The sequence below is a fragment of the Neophocaena asiaeorientalis genome, unplaced genomic scaffold (assembly GCF_003031525.2).
Source record: "Neophocaena asiaeorientalis asiaeorientalis breed wild unplaced genomic scaffold, Neophocaena_asiaeorientalis_V1.1 scaffold77, whole genome shotgun sequence".
Lineage (NCBI taxonomy): Eukaryota > Metazoa > Chordata > Mammalia > Artiodactyla > Phocoenidae > Neophocaena > Neophocaena asiaeorientalis.
In genome coordinates, this window is record NW_020174645.1 from 7,896,934 (window position 1) to 7,911,373 (window position 14,440).

At 55.0% G+C, this 14,440-nt stretch overlaps 2 protein-coding genes across 12 annotated transcripts in view; one reads left to right on the forward strand and one right to left on the reverse strand.

Annotated features, from left to right (window-relative positions):
- The window catches only part of SH2B3 (SH2B adaptor protein 3), a 39,891-nt gene that overhangs the window by 19,811 nt on the left and 5,640 nt on the right, over positions 1-14,440 (forward strand).
- Positions 9,984-14,440, reverse strand: part of ATXN2 (ataxin 2) — a 131,626-nt gene continuing 127,169 nt past the window's right edge. For 5 of the 11 annotated variants that reach the window (XM_024758607.1, XM_024758595.1, XM_024758603.1 and 2 more), the window contains 2 exons: positions 14,082-14,191; positions 9,984-12,314 (listed from right to left, as the gene is read on the reverse strand). The gene's annotated coding sequence lies outside the window, so the exon portion shown is untranslated. The other 6 variants (XM_024758596.1, XM_024758599.1, XM_024758597.1 and 3 more) reach the window with 6 other exon arrangements.

Genomic DNA, 14,440 nt, shown 5'->3' on the forward strand with positions numbered 1-14,440 from the left:
AGAGCTGGGCCTGAGTCCTGCCTCTGCCCCTTCTGAGCTGTGTGACCTTGGGAAAGGCACTTCACCCTCTCTGTGCCTCATTTTCCTCAAGTAAAAAGAGCTGAGTGACGGCACCCACATCAGGGCAATGGTGAACTAGCTGCTGTCTGCATGGTGCCGGGAGCCGTGCCCGGCGCAGGTGGTCTCAGCAAATCTTAGCTGCTGTGGGTTTTTTTTGGGTTTTTTTGGCTGAGCGGCACGTGGGATCTTAGTTCCCCGACCAGGGAGCGAACCCGTGCCCCCTGCAGTGGAAGCACAGAGTCCTAACCACTGGACCTCCAGGGAAGTCCCATGTAGTTGTTGTTATTTTTATTAGTCATTTTCAGCATGATGGGCACTACATTTGACACATCCCATGCAATTACCACAAACCCTGGGAGGCGGGAACAGTGATGAAGGCATCTTATAGATGAGGAAACAGGCACAGAAAGGTAGAGAGACCTGCCCAAGGCCACACAGCTGGGAGATGGAAGAGCATGAATGGAGGCCGGTGTGGGCCTGCCAAGGCCAGGGGATGTGTTTATCCCCTGAGCAGCCCGAGAAACCTCCCACCTTCTGCCTACAGCCCGGTAGATCTTCGTGGGCTGGCGAGAGCCCTGATGTCCCAGGGGGAGACAGGTGCGTCGGAGGCCAGTGGCTTCCCGATCCCATCCTCTCCCAGGGGGACCAGGGGGCTGAAGGCTGCCAGGGTGAGAGTGGGGTTTCAGTCCTCACTCTGCCCGGGGCTGCTTAGTGACCCAGGTTGGTCCCTGCCCCTCTCTGAGCTGGGAAATGGGCAACCAGGGGGCTTGATCCGGGCTTTCCGGGGCTAGTGGGGGGAGGGAGGAAGGGGTGGTGGTGGGCAGGGCTCCCGTGGCTCCTGTGGGGCCCCCAGCCGCGCACACACAGCCGCCCCATCTGCCCCTTATTGGGCTTTCGTGTAAGGTCGTGTTTTGAAAAGTACTTTGCTGCTTAGAAGAAACCCCCAACCACGCTGAAACCACGGGCAGATGGTATCGGCGTGCTTCCTTTCAGCTCAAATTCTGTGAATCCAGAGACTGGAAGGTGCCCCCGAATCCAACAGGGGGAGGGTGGCAAACGACAGTCATTTATCATCACACCCCGCCCCCCACCCCCGGAGCCTCTGGGGGCTGCTTCCACCCCCACGCCCTTGCTCCTCGGGGCCTGTTAGCTGTCGCCAGCTTCTTGGAAGTTGCTTTTCTGTTTTCCTTTGTTTGGGGGACTGGGTGTTGGGACACACAGCTGCAGAGTCTGGGCCGTGGGCTTGGCGGCCGGGGAGAAGGGCAGATGGACAGGTTTGGGTTCAGATCTTGGCTCTTGTGTCCTTATTACATGACTTTGGGCTGAGAACTCAGCCTGTCTCAGCCTCAGTTTCCCATTCTGGAAAGTGGAATGTCAGTACTGGCCTTGCTGGGTGATTGAGTCGAAAATAGGCTCTGGGAGGGCCTGACACAATGTGTTTCTGCCCTGAGAGGCAGAAGAAGGGGCTTGCTGCGTGGGAAGTCACCAGACCCCAGGGGTGGGTCCCCAGATGCCCTCCCTGGGATGGGCAACAACCTAGCCAGCTCTCCTGGTAGCCTGGACTGGGCACCAGCCGCCAGCGGGCCCCCAGGCGGGCCCGCTGGAAATCCCCCACCCACTCCTTTGCGAATGTGGAAAAGGAAAGCAAAAGGCACAAGCAGAGGTCTCTGCGTTCAGAGCGCTGGCCCCCCCGGGGGTGGAGGCGGAGGGTAGCTTCCTTCCCCAAGGCTGGAGGGGCCGCCTCAGCTTCCTTTTTGGGGCCCCACACCCTTTTTTCCTCTCTCCCCTCTGGGCTGGGGAAGAGGCCACTGTTTTCCTCAGGCTGTGGACCCCGCTGACTGCTCAGCCTCTGGCACCGGTGGGTGATGGCGTACGGGGGAGGGGGCCCATCACGGCGGCACTTGGCCTCTGGGTTCTCCCTCACCGTGGCTGACCCTCCCCTCCTGGGCCTGACCTGAATCCTGACTGCGGCCCAGTCTGAAGTCCATGGCGCAGCAGAGAGAGAAACCTCTCTCCAGGGAACCGTCTGGAATGGGAGGCCCCGCTGTGTCTCTTTTCAAATCTTCGTGTAATCTAGGAAACTGTCTACCTTACCGAGGGCCTCCACGTTTGAGTTCCTCGTGTTTCTGGTTTTGATTTTTCAATTAATAAAGCTCGTGGCAGAAATTATGGAACAGTAACTGAAAAACCACCCACAATCCTACTACCCAGAGAGAACGAGCACTTCCACTTCACTTAGACGTCTTTGTAATCTTCTGTCTTGTATTTCTTTCTCTAACTTTTCCCCCAAATTGCAATTCTGTCCACATTTACTAATTCTTCATTCAGCAGTTAGCTAGGGAGCCCCCTCTGTGTGCCAGGTATGTTGGAAACATAGGCAGAAACTTTTGGACAAAACCCCCAGCCCTTGTGGGACTGACACTCATCCTACCGTTTTGTTACCTGCTTTTTTGTCACTTAACATGTCTTGAACATTTTTCTGTTCTCTTAAATATTTTTCAAGAATGTCTTAAAAATAAATACTGGCTGCACGATATTTCATTTACACAGATAGGCCATGATATATTTATCTATGCTTATCTAGACTCCTATTTCAATCACTTCTAATTTTTTTGCTCAACTGGACAACCTTGTGACAAACATGTTGTACATAAATCTTGCTGCCCATCTCTGATTATTTCCTTAGAAGCATATTCCTAGAAGGGAAGTGCTGGGTGGAAGGCTTTGTGAGCACTTCTCATGTTTTCTCTTTCTCTCAAAGCTTTATTGAGATATACTTTACAAATTATAAAATTAACTCGTTTAAAGGGTACAGTGATTTTTGGTATATTTACAGGGCTGTACAACTATCTCCACGATTTAATTTTAGACCACTTTCATCGTCTCAAAGAGACCTTGTGCTCATCAGCAGTCACTCCGCATTCCTCCTCTCCCCCACCCCCAGGCAACCACTAATCTATCAATACTTTCTGTCTCTATAGATTTGCCTAGTTTGTTCTTTTCATATAAATGGAATCAGATAATATGTGGTCTTTTGCGACTGTCTTCTTTCAGCATCACATGTTCAAGGTTCGTCCGTGTTGTAGCTTGTGTCAGTATTTTGTTCCTTTTTATTGGAAATAATATTCCATTGTATGAATAGATCACATTTTGTTTATCCATTCCTCAGTGATGGACATTAGGTTGTTTCCACTTTTGGGCGATTGTGAATAGTGCTGCCACGAACATTCGTGAATAAGTTTTTGTGTGGACATACGTTTTCATTTTTCCCTGGGTATATACCTTAGGAGTGGAATTGCTGGATCATATGGTAACTCTACGTTTAACATTTTGAGGAGCTGCCAAACTGTTTTCCGGAGTACCGCACCATTTTACATTCCCATCAGTAATGTATGAGGGTTCCAATTTCTCCACATGCTCACCAACACTTGTTTTTCTTATTTTATTATTTATTTGGCTATGTCGGATCTTAGTTGCAGCATGTGGGATCTTTCGTCACGGCACGCGGGCTTCTCTTTAGTTGTGGCGTGTGGGCTCTAGAGCATGCAGGCTTAGTTGCCCCGCGGCATGTAGGATCTTAGTTCCTTGACCAGGGATCAAACCCGCACCCCCTGCATTGGAAGGTGGATTCTTAACCACTGGACCACCAGGGAAGTCCCACCAACACTTGTTACTATCTATCTTTTTGATTGTAGCCACCCTAGCAGGTGTGAATGGCTTTGATTTACGTTTCCCTGATGGCTAATGATGTTGAGCATCTGTTCATGTGCTCACTAGCTATTTCTAATGCTTCTGATATATCCTTTCCAAATAGTCTTCTAGGAAGGTTACACCCATCTATCTTCAAATAGTGGTGCAAACACTGGCCATTATTTTAAAGACCTTTGCCAACTTCTAGGTGAAGTGGTTATCTTGTCCTTTCTGCTTATGAATGGAACGAACCATTTTTCTTTTTTAAAAACAGTGAGATATAATTCACATAACATAAAATTCACCATGTTAAAGTGCAACTCGTTGTTTTTAGTATACTACTGTGCGTGCAACCATCACCTCTATCCAATTGCAGAACATTTCCATCACCTCAGAAAGAAACCCAGTATCTGTTAGCATCGGTCCCCATTCCCATCCCCGTCCTCTCAGCCTCTGGCAACCACTAATCCTACTTTCTGTCTCTGTGGATTTTGACTCTTTCTCCAATGTTTCTTGGTCATAGACATTTTCTGTGACTTACAGGCCATTAACTCTCTGTGCTCCTCTCCTGCACTGCCTGCCTCTTTCCTGTTGACTTGCAGGAGCTCTTTACACTGACATTAGCACTCTGTCACACGTTGCAAATATTTCCCTAGTTTGCCATTTGGCTTTTCGACTGGTCCTGAGTTTCTTGGCCTATGGAGGTTTCTAAGTCTGGGCAGTGAAATACAGTGATCTTTTCCTTTATGATTTTGTTCTTTGCTTTTTCTGCTTAGAAAGGCCTCCCCGACCCTGGGATCAGATAATTATTTAGGTTCTTCTATTCCAGTTTTGTCTTGGTTTTATTTTTCACATTTAATTATTTAATCCAGCCAGCTTTTATTCTTTGTGGCTGGTACAGTTTCCTGTTGTTTTTTTGGTGTCCGTGAGATGCTGTGTGTCAAGGCATATCACTAAACGTGGGCTAAGGATAACGACAACAACTCACGGCAGATTGAGCTTGGAAGGGTGGAGATTCCTGGGCTCTCGCCCTGGTTTCCCTGTCAGCTCAGCCCAAGGCTCTGCTCAGCCAACTCTGAGCCTCCCTGGCATCCCTGAAGCCCCTTGAGCCCCAGAGGCCCTCGCTTTCACCTCTTCTTCTGAATCATCATTCTTCGAAGGCAGGCAGTGGCCACCATCGGGGCTTTTGGGGATCTTGGTGGTGACGAGACCCCCCTCCCTCCGGTGCACTCCCCTACCGGAGGCCGGTGACAGAGGTTATCTGTTGTTTCTTAACCACATCTTTTTCCACTCTCACCAGGCGTGGAACAGACACGGGGCCCAGGGTGCAGCTGAGGTCTGTGCTGCAGGGGCGAGGGGCTTCCCCCACTGGGCTGGCTCCACAGAGAGGCCAGGAGGTGGGCCCGCCGCAAAAGGCCCTGGGGGGCCGGCCAGCTCCAGGACCCCTGGCCCTGTGAGACTCAGGTGCTCCTCTGCTTTCCCCTCGAGAGCACTGAGTACACCCACCCGTGCAGCAGGAAAGCCCGGGGAGCAGTGCCAGGTTCGGGGCCGGTGTGCCCCCTCCTGCTCGGGGCCTGGGCACGTGGCAAGGAGCCATGGCTTCCTGTCTTGGGGGCTGACCACAGCCCGGTACGCGAGGCCCGGGGTGTCCTGGCACCGAGGTAGCCGGAGCAGCACTACGAGAGGAAGGCGTAGCCTGCATGAAGGTGGATGGGGACAGGGTGCACGGGCCTTGCAGCTCTTCGGCCACGCGGGGCAGGGAGGATTCCTGGCGCGATACTGGGAGCAGGATGCGGTCGCCCAAGGCGTGGGCTGGTGGCAGCTGCTTTGCAGCCGGCGGGGGGCTGGGGTGGGGGTGGGGTTCTGGCTGGGCCCCGACCCTGCTCCGGACCCACGGTCGGCCCAGGCCCAAGTGCCAGCTCAGCGATCCCAGACAGAGACACCGCTCTCTCCTCAAGACCGTCTCAGGCGGGGCAGCGGGTAACTGACTGAAGGGGAGCTGATGGAGGCTGGCTGCTGAGCAGCTCCAGGCCCTGGAAAGTGGTTGATCCTAATTTGCCAAAGGTCTTGGCCCGGAGTGGTGCCCCGCGTGGAGGAAAGGTGTAGCGGGGAGAGGCCTAGGAGGTGTGGACAAGTGGCCCGGCTAGTGAGGGTGGTGGCACTGGCTCCTCTGTTCCCGCCTCTGCAAGGCCCCATCCCAGGACACGCCTCCCCAGACCGGGCCATGTGGCCTGAACCACTGTCACCCCGAGGGGGGAGGCGAGGTCAGCTAGCGAAGGTGCCGGGGGGTCCGTAAGCTCCTTGGTTCGCCAGTTCATTCACGCCTGTGACGGGGTGCAGGGAGTGGGACTTCCAGGTGTGATCCCTCTTAAGCCACGGACCCCCCACACCCAGCCGGCCTCAGAGCGGAAGTGCCTGCCCGTCTTCACAGCTGGGTCATCCACACTCAACCACACGGCGTGAACTAGGACACCCGCGTCTCAGGAGGGGTTTGAGTGGCTGTCAGGGGGTCCCAGACTGGTTGTGTGTGTGTGTTTGGGGCTGTCTCTCTCTATGGGGGGTCTCTGTCTCTGGGAGTTTGTCTCTGAGGGGATGGTTGCTCCAGCATCTGAGAGGGGCTTTGTGTCCCAGTCTCTGTGATGGTGTGTGTGGGGGGGTGGTCGCCATCTCTCTCAGAAGGGGCTTTGTGTCTGTGTCACTGAGAGTCTGTCTTTCGGACATGTCGGGGCGGGGGGACTTTTACAGGCTTGAGGGGGAGCTCACTGCAGGTGGGGTTCAGACGAGCCCCCAGCCGCTGTTTCAGCATCTCTGGCTGGCTACCCCTCCTACAGGGCCTCTCTGGGTCCAATAGTGGGGGGCGCAGGCCCCCACCCTCAGGCTTGGTCGCTCAGGGTGGGATCTGGGGCTGCCACCCAGAGGAGGGAGGCGAAATGATGTGGACTCCGAGCAGGGTGGTTATGCTTGGGGGATGTCTCACCATGTCAGTGTCGGCTCTGGAGAAGCTCTGCTTCTGGCACTGGCGGGCTCTCACTTGCCAGAAAGGGGAAACTGACTTGATCCATGTGGCTTTTAAGGAAGCTTCTCCCATCCCTTTCCTGCTCCCCCGCGGGGAGAGGGAGCTTGAGGCAACAGGGAGTAGACCAAGGGGGAGACCTGGGAGACTCCTGTGTACTCAGGGCGACAGGCAGGTTCACGTACAGAAGCCCTGAGGTTGCACTCCAACATCACCCCCATTTTACAGATGAGAAAACAAAAGCACAGAGAAGTGAAGTGATTTGCTCAGGCTCACGCGGAGAAAAAGCGGCTGAAGCAGGCACTCGAAGGGCCTGTGTGTGTGTTGCGGGGCTCTGGTTGGGGGCAGAGGAAGGAAGTGACCTGTGGCCTGTAGTTCCAACATTGGTTCAGCCCCTGGAACGGGCTCATTGCCTTCGCTTTGCCCCCTAGGGAGCCGGGGAACAAGGGGGTGAGATAACTCACCACACCCCCCGCATCTGCCCCTGCTCCCGAGACATGAGGGCTGGGGCCCCAGGCACCTAGCAGCTACTCACCCATCCATCTGACAAACCCTTTCCAAGTACCTCCTCTGGGCTGGACCCGGTGCTGGGCCCCAGCTGGGAAGAAGGCCTGGTGCCCTGTCCCCACCCCCCGAGGAACTCCCAGGCAGGCGGTGGGGGCAGCTGCACCTTCAGGAAATTATGGCCAGGGCTGATAAGCCCCGTGCCGAGGGAGAGGCACAGGAATCGCACTGACCACGACTTGGTGATCAGAGGAGGCTCCCTGGAGGAGGGGAGGTTCTCTCTGCTGAAACCCGCAGTTTGGGTCAGGCCTGGTGGTGGGAGAGAACACTAGCTGGGAGGAACGGGCTGGTTGGGGGTGGGTGGTGTGGGCTCTGGGGCTGGGCAGACGAGGGTCCGAGCCCCAGCTCTTCTTGGCTTCTTTCTCCGTGGCCGGGGACAAATGATTTTGCCTCTCAGGGTCCCCATTCCTCCATCTGTAACACCAGCCTGATGTGTTCCGTGAGGTGTCCAGAGCCTTCCTCTCAGCCAGTCCTCTCCCCTGGCCGGCTCGAGCCCCTGGAGGCCCAACCTCGCGTCCTCCGTCCTCGCCCCGATCACCCTGCTTTGACGTATCCCTGCCACTCCTCCAGAGCCCTCATGGCAATGGGCGGTCTGCAGTGGGGCCCATATCCTGGGCCCTACTTATTATCCCCAGCACTCACAATACTTGGCGAACAAGGGGCCTGTGATGAATATCTGTATAGGAGTGAAGTGAGCATCTACAACCTACCAGGCACCGTGGTCGGTACCGGGGATGCCACAAGAACAAGTCCCCACAGAGAGCATTTCACAGGTTGGCAAGTGCAGTGAAGGAAGTAAAGGGGTTCTGTGATGGTGACTCTGTGTATTTAGACACCTGGTCAGGGAGGGCCTTCCTGAGGAGGTGACCCTTGAGCTGAGACCTGAATCCGAGAGGAGCCCGATTTGTGAAAATGTGGGCAAACTGCCTTTCAGAGGGAACAGCAGGCACAAAGGCCCCAAGGTGGGAGTGTGCTTGCTACATTGCAGAACAGTGGAGGCCAGTGTGGCTGGATCGGAGTGAGTGAGAGGATCAGTAGATGAGATTGAGGAGGTAACAAGAACAAGGTCATGCGGCGTTCACGGGCCACGGCAAGGACCAGCAAGATGGGGCCCACAGGAGAGTTGTGAGCAGAGGAGGGGGATGGGAAGTAGCTGGATTCTGGATGTGTCTGGGAGTAGCAATGGCGGGACTGATGGACAGCAACTCAGTTTTTTTTTTTTTTGCGGTACGCGGGCCTCTCACTGTCGTGGCCTCTCCCGTTGAGGAGCACAGGCTCCGGACGCGCAGGCTCAGCGGCCATGGCTCACGGGCCCAGCCGTTCCGCGGCACGTGGGATCTCCCCGGACTGGGGCACGGACCCGTGTTCCCTGCATCGGCAGGCGGACTCTCAACCTCTGTGCCACCAGGGAAGCCCAGCAACTCAGTTTTGATGCTGCCCATCTCGCAGGGGGTTCAGGGTGTCACCCTCTTTTCTGACGCCTCACACTTAGTGGGGGCTCCCTGTGAGCGCCCCCTTTGCCCCCAGGCCAGCTGGTTCCAGAGCCCTTGCCTCAGCATCCACCATTCTGCCGCTGTGGGATGGACTGAGCCCTCCCTCCTCCAAGTCTCTTGTGCCTGGGGAAAGGGGGGCAGGGGAGGGAGGTGGGTGTGGCCCCCCTGCCCAGCCTTCCCCTCAGATGCGGTGGGTTCCAGACGCACCCAGGGCCCACGTTAAACACGGATCCCGGGCTGACTTCCAGAGTACCCAGGCCTGCTGGTTGTGTGCATCCTGTGTTGTGACCAGCCCCTCCGGGAGGTTCCCCTAGCCTTGGCTCCTCATTTGTCAAGTGGGGATAAAAACACCAGCCTCATGGGCTGTTGGGCAGGGGGGGTCATGGGAGGCGCCCACCACTGTTCCTCAGACAGGTGCCCCAGAGCAGGGTGGTCTCAGAGTATCACCATGGTCATGTCGAGGATTGCCCTCCACCCTGAAACAGTGACCTTCCTACTTCTTTGGTCCCGGCACCTCCCTTCCTCAATATGATGCTTTTTTCTTTGAAATTTGAATTTTCTGGAAATGGTGCTGGCCTGTGAATTCAGCAGTTCAAAGGGATCCTGGATGGATAGCCCAGGCCCCAGTGCCTGGTACCTAGTAGGTGCTCACTAAAAGGTGGTGAGGGGGTCTGTTAGTACCATTTCTAGCCACAGCAAACTCCCCTGCCAGCTTGTGGATTTGGCTGTACTTTCTGGTCTCTGGATGTTAGCTCTTGCCGTACCTTTAGCCTCCAGTGCCTTTTCCTCCACCTTCTCCACTTTGGAGAGTGCTCAGCAAACATTTAAAGCCGCTAACTCTATGCCCTGCAGAGGACACACAAAGATGGAAAGGGAGCAGGGAGGCCGCCTTGGACTCATGGTCTTGTTGTGGAAAAATAGCTGTGAAAGCTGAAAGCTTCCTCAGGAGGGGCTGTTCGCTTCTGAGCAGATCAGGTATTCCTACTGTTCGCTTCTGAGCAGATCAAGTATTCCTAAGACTGCATTCCTAAGGCCTTGTGCTCATCCCCACCTTGTGCCGTGTCCCCAGGGACCTTTCCATACCCTGCACACACTGTATTGCCAAATTCTCACGGAAGGTAGAGGCACTATTAACCCCACCTTACAAAAGTGGAGACTGAGGCTAGGAGAGGTGAGTCACTTGTCCATGGAGGATGAGGCAGAGCTGGGACTCAAAGCCAGGACTAATTCCCAAAAACCAGGATGGCAATGTTGCTTGCGGTGGTTGTGCAGACCCCAGAGAGGCTTCTGAGCAGGACACAGGGTGGCCAAAGTCTGGGGAACACATGGGTTCAGGTTTCTCTGCTTCATATCTTCTCAGAGCCTTTAATGTGCTACTGTGCACGTGATTCTCCATGCACAAGAGGCTGCCTTCTCTTGGGGAATCCCTCTTTGCACTGGCTGCCAGGAAGCTCAGAATCAAATTGGTGGCAAGTGAAACTCTGGTCTGTGTTCTAGCAGTTGTCTCCCTTCCCACTCTGAGTATCCCTATAACCCGACTAAAATTTTTGGAACAAGACAGGGTATTTTCTTTTTTTTTTTTTAAGGTTGTTTTGATACAATCAGTAAGACATGATTAAGCCTTTCCCATAATGTTTTTTCGTCCATTTGTTCATTCATCCATACAGGCAGTATCGATTCTGGGCTGTGGCCTGGGGTTGGGGGACTCAGTTATCCATGACTGGGATCTAGAATTTCTTCTGGGCCTTTAAGTTTTCAGGCCCCCATCAAAGGCTGCACTCTCACCCTCCTCCTGGAGTCTGCTTACTGTTCCCACGCTACCAGAGAGAGAACTGAGGCTGCCAGTTAGTGCCACGCCCAAGATCCCAAAGGTAGTTAAGTGGTGGAGCTAGGGCTCGTCTAACCTTGCCTCCCGGCTGCGGGGATGCTACCTTGAGGGCATGCGGGCCATGGCAGAGGAGCGTGGCTTGGACCTAGACCTTCGGGCTGTATACTATGTCCTACTTCCTGTCCCATTGCTGCTCTTTATAGGACAGGAATGAGGGTCCCAAAACCCTGGGAGAGGCAAGACTTCTAAGGGGCTGGTGTGGCCTGGGGGATTCCAGATGGTGGTGGGAGGCCTCCCCTCAAGGCTTTCCCTTGAAGGATAAAGGCCCCTACAGTGGATGCAATAAGGCCATTGTGAGGGCTCGGCCTGCCCATACCACGGGACCCTCCGTGCCAGGCCCTTTAGTGCTTGGGTGTGAATTGGATGTTGTCTTCCCCTCCAGCCTCCCACGGAGGCAGCGGGTAAGAGCAGGGTCAGGCCCAACTAGCTGGCCTGCTTCTGCCCAAGTATTTAATGTGAGCGTCAGCCGCCCACCTCCACAGCTCCACCTTAGAATAAGCCGACGGACTCCCACAGCCTCAAGGTCCCGTGGGGACTGCCTCACTGCATGCCAGTCTCACTGTGCCTTTGTGCTTCCCCACCTCAGGGCCTTTGCCAGGGTCATCCTGGCACCTACCTGGGAAGCTCACTCACTGCCTTCCCACCCACCTGTCCCGGCCCTTACCGTCCCCTGTCTGTTGGGTGTCTGTCTCCCTTCTCTGGGAGCTCTCACAGCTCTGTGACCCTGTGTGTATTTTGTTCCTGCTGGGGCACCGGCACCTCTGCCGGGGTCTTGTGGGTATGAATGGCCAAGTACACGGCAGAGCAGGGTACAGCCCAGTACCTTGGAAGACTCTGGATGGGCCATCCCCACCCCTGAGCACACAGGGAGTGGCAGCAGGTTTAGGGAAGGCAGGGCCTCCAGAGAAAGGCCAGGTCTGGTCCCAGTCATCCCCTCCAGGCAGATTCGAGGCCCAAAAGGCCGCCCACCTCCGGGCCCCTGCCATGGGAGAAAGGAGTCCTTGGACAGTGGGAGCTGAGGAGGACCGGATGAACCCGCGGGCTAGGCAGAGCTGACCAAAATGCCCTCCAAAAGCACGAGAACAAACCTAGGGCCAGAATTTTGCTCTGTCTGTCTTATGTAGAAGCACATGGAACTTCCTGCCATGTCCACTGAACAGACTAATTGTCCTTTCAGGGTTCACCCTACCCACCCTCTGGCACCTTCATGTCCTTGATCTCTTCAAACCCAGAAGCACCTGAGTAGTTCCCTGTGTGTTATGCATAGTCACAGTGATATACATTTTATTTTAGTATCAATTACATTCCATTACTCCCCTTTTATCTTACTTAGGGTATGTACGTAGGGAGGGAGGTTATATTACGTGTCAACTTCGTTGCAGGTAGAAAGGGAGCACATTACAAACGGGGTCTGTAAGGTTGAGAGAAAGCAGGTGTGTGCTCAGGGGAAGCTGTAGTCCTGCACGGGACACGGGAGCACTGTAACGCCGCAGCCAGCCCAGCAGGCTTTTCCCATCTTGGCTGGCCCCAGCCTGGAAATTTAACAACAGCTGTTTATAAGGTATTTCTTTCACTTGCAATAGTTCACCCAATCACCATACCAACCCTGTGAAAAAAGAGGGACTATTAAATATTTCCACCATACATACATATGACAAAACTAAGGCATGGAGGGCTGAGTCGCTTGTCCAAGGTTATACAAGAAGGGTAGGGTCAAGACTGAACCCTAGTGCCTAGAGGAATAAGAAAAATTAAAAAGCCTGGATAAAGTTAGCTCTAGAAATGCAAGCCCTACTGTGAGGACAGTGTCAGAGCCGGTCTACATCTTTGTCTTTACGCTTCCTAGCAGCCAGAGCAAACAAAGAAATGGATTACCACTGGAGGCACAGTGGCCATTGGAGCTAAGAACGAGAAGAACAGCTCCCCAGGAGGGATGATGCAGGATGTGGCGGGTGACAGTCTACTACCGCCTGTACTGCAAACACTGGGATGGTCTGGTCATTTTGATCACCCAAGCACAGTGTGACTCTGAGGTGGGTCCAGAGAGCAGCTGCTGGCCTGGCTTGCTCTGCGTGGCAGGTGGAATAGAGGGTGTGTGAGATGAGGGGAACCTGAAGCCCCAAGTGTTCCTGCGGCTGCGGTTCGGGCTCGGCTCTCTCCACCAGAGCTCTGTTCCATCACATTGTTCAGTCAGAACATTGTTGCAGTCACTGGTCCATCCACACAGTGACCAGCGCTCACAAGGCCTGCTCTGGACTGTCCAGCTAGGGCTGTGGCCATAGGTGGGGATGTCTGTCCCTGTGCTCTCAATTGCCCCTCCAATCTGGGCAGAGCCCCTGGCATCTCCCCCACCAGGCAGCATGGTAGTTAGATGCACTGGCTCTGGTCCTTGGCAGGCTGGGGTTCAGCCCCCAGCTCAGCCTCTGGGGTTGTGTAAGCCTGGGCCACCATGAAGACACCAAAGAACCTGTATCACGCTCAGCCAGCAGGCAGAGGGGAGCCAGGACGTCTGTGCGGCCAGGGTTGGCTGTGGGGGGAGGAGGGGAATGCTCTCTTCACTGCCTGTCAGGTCAGCGGTTCCTCAGCTGCTGGGGGTGAAGCTGGCATGGAGGGCCCCACTTTCAGAGTAAAAGCAGGCTCTGCCAGTAATCTGGGCACTCACACTGGGGGCAGGGCCCAGGACCCAGAGCAGAACTGAAAGGGAGATGAGGCCTGTTACCCTCTCGGCCTGGCCCGCTTCCTCCCAGTGACGCTGAGGGCCTAGAGACAGTGGGGAGGCTGGGGGTCCAGGCAGGGCTGACTGCAAAAGCAAGAGAAGGAAGGAGCCCTCTGCACCTAACCCGTTTTGCAGACGGGAAATAGAGACAGAGGGGCTGGCTGACAGTGAAAGCTGCTGGGAGAGCAGAGGCCCTGCTTCTCATGCGCTCCAGCGTGTCCAGTGCTTGTGTAGGTGCCAGGCGAGGCTCCCAGGCTGAGGAACTTGGTCGTGGGGGACATATAAGAACTTGAAGGGTGAAGATGCCCTGGCTGGTGCTGGTCACTTAGGGCTGGGATTTACTAGCTGTGCAACCTCTCTGAGCTTGTTCCCAGAGCTGTCCTCCCCAGACTGCTGTGTCCAACAACCAGGGCAGGACTGGCAGCTCCAAGACCTTCTGTGGGTGGGCCTGGACCAGGAAGAGCCCCAGTTTGACCAACCCTCTCCTGCCAGGCTGCCCAGTCCTGGGGTCACCATCCTTCTATCAGAACCCTGGCACCTGTGTGTCTGAAGCATGCTTAAGCATATGGCTTTAAGGACTGAGTCTTGCACCACCTTTTGAAAAGTCAGCCCCTCATGGAGGTCAGGTCTGCCAAAGCCACTGTGCCTGGAACTCACCTTTGTTCCTGCCTCTTGTTTCCTCCTCCCCAGCCGGCACTGCCTTGGTGAGAGCTGTGGTATCTCCAGGTGCGCCTTGCTGTCTGTCTCCTGGCTCTTAGGAAAAGCTGCTGGAGGGAGGAGGGCCCGGTTGGGTCTCCTCTGTCCATTTCCCACATCTTGCTCCTTCCCCCACACTCTTATCTTCTTTTGGCCTCTGCTGGAAGCAGCCATCGATCATCTCATGACCCCAGAGAAACAATCTTACCAGTCTTATCACAGGAGGAAGTGGAGGAGATGGGGGCAGTGAAGGGGTGAGCTCCTTTCTGAGAAAACGATGAGAGCTCCTGGGCCCCGGGAACAAGCATCTGCAGGGTCAG